Here is a 1,685-nt window from a genome sequence, read left to right as displayed (position 1 = left end):
GAAATGGTGTCTTTTATGTGCCACCCGCACAAGCCAGTCCAGGGGCACTGGCAACGATCTCGCTCGAAAATCCTACGGGAGCCAGTCAGGCGGTACTGGCAACGGCCACGCTCAAAATGGTGCATCTCATGTGCCACCCGCACAAGAACCAGTCCAGGGGCACTGGCAACGATCTTACTTGGCTTGCCGGGTCTTCGACGGGCTTCTTTCAGTTTCCTTCTACCAAATCCACTCACAGGGCTTTGGTCGGCCTGAGGCTATAGTAGGTGTCACACAGTGGAACCATGTAGTTGGTAGTTCTAACAGACTGTGATAATTTGGCTTCTTTTCACTATTATTAGTAACAAATTTCTTTGCCTAGTAAACTTGTGTTCATCCAGCTCCCTTATTTATGACACCCTAGTCTTTCATCTGTAATATTAGCCACATTAGATGCAGGGCTAATTTTTGATCAATTAAAAAATAAGGACAGTGTATGTTATATCCCAGCAAATATGGTAGATGCGAAGGATGTGAAGATCAACGATACCAAATTATTTGAAACCTGGCTCTGTCAAGAATGTCGATATATTTAATATTTTCCAGCATTGATATGAATGAATCAATGAGAAGTGCTTCTACTATACAATCAGTCAGCTAGAAATAGTAACTAAATTCCCCTCATAACACTGTCTTAAATAGAAAGGGTACACTAGAGAATGTAGTGCTAGATATACTACGACTGGATGACCACAGAAGGAATATGGCAAATGCCTATGATCATAGGCCTGCTCAACAACATCCTTTTAACCACAGAATAAAAAAAAAAAAAAAGAATTATGACTATGTTTAGTGATTAGAACTCTACTGCCTTTTGACCTTTGGTGCTTAAGGCTCTTAAAGAAGTACTTGAGAGGTTAAAAGCTTTCATGTTTTTTGAATTGTACACATATTAAAGAATGACCACAGGGTATTTGTAAAACAGAAGAAATTATTGGTGTTAGCCACAGATTAAGTGTGGAAAATGTCTGCTTCTAGAAGCATGTAAACGTAATGTTAACTGATGATGATATTGCGTGTGTATGTCTGTAACCCCCACCACACAATAATAATTGATGGAGGAAACAAGAAATAGATTTGGTACTAGTCTTTATTTCAGTATGACGAACATTACAACTCGTCCTGAAACTGTCTGGCATGGGTAGGATTTTGTGTATCTAGTTGTGGACATACGACAGTTTAACTTAATGGCAAAATCATCATCATCATTTAATGTTTGTCTTCCATGCTAGCATGGGTGGAATGGTACCACAAGAGCCGGCCAGGCTGAAGCCTGCACCAGACTTCTGTGACTGTTTTGGCAGGGTTTTTACAGCTGGATGCCCTTCCTAACACCAACTACCCAGCAGAATGGACTTAGTGCTTTATACATGGCACAAGCACGGGTGAGGTCAGTTTTGGCAAGGTGTTTTTACAGCTGGATGCCCTTCCAAACACCAACCACTTTACAGTGTGGACTGGGTACTTTTTAGTGATACCTGCACTGGAGCACTGCCTTTAGTTGAGCGAATCGACCCCAGGACTTATTCTTTGTAAGCCTATTACTTATTCTATCGGTCCCTTTTTGCCGAATCGCTAGGTTACGGAGACGTAAACACACCAGCATCGGTTGTCAAGCGATGGTGGGGGAACAAACACAGACACAC

General features: G+C 41.8%; 1 protein-coding gene across 4 annotated transcripts in view; it reads left to right on the top strand.

The window, feature by feature from the left end:
- Positions 1-1,685, top strand: part of LOC106870742 (arf-GAP with Rho-GAP domain, ANK repeat and PH domain-containing protein 1) — a 303,403-nt gene that overhangs the window by 138,189 nt on the left and 163,529 nt on the right. The window lies entirely within an intron of this gene.

Source organism: Octopus bimaculoides, chromosome 5 (assembly GCF_001194135.2).
Source record: "Octopus bimaculoides isolate UCB-OBI-ISO-001 chromosome 5, ASM119413v2, whole genome shotgun sequence".
Lineage (NCBI taxonomy): Eukaryota > Metazoa > Mollusca > Cephalopoda > Octopoda > Octopodidae > Octopus > Octopus bimaculoides.
The sequence above is the reverse complement of the archived record's forward strand: the minus strand, read 5'-3'. Positions and strand labels throughout refer to the sequence as shown.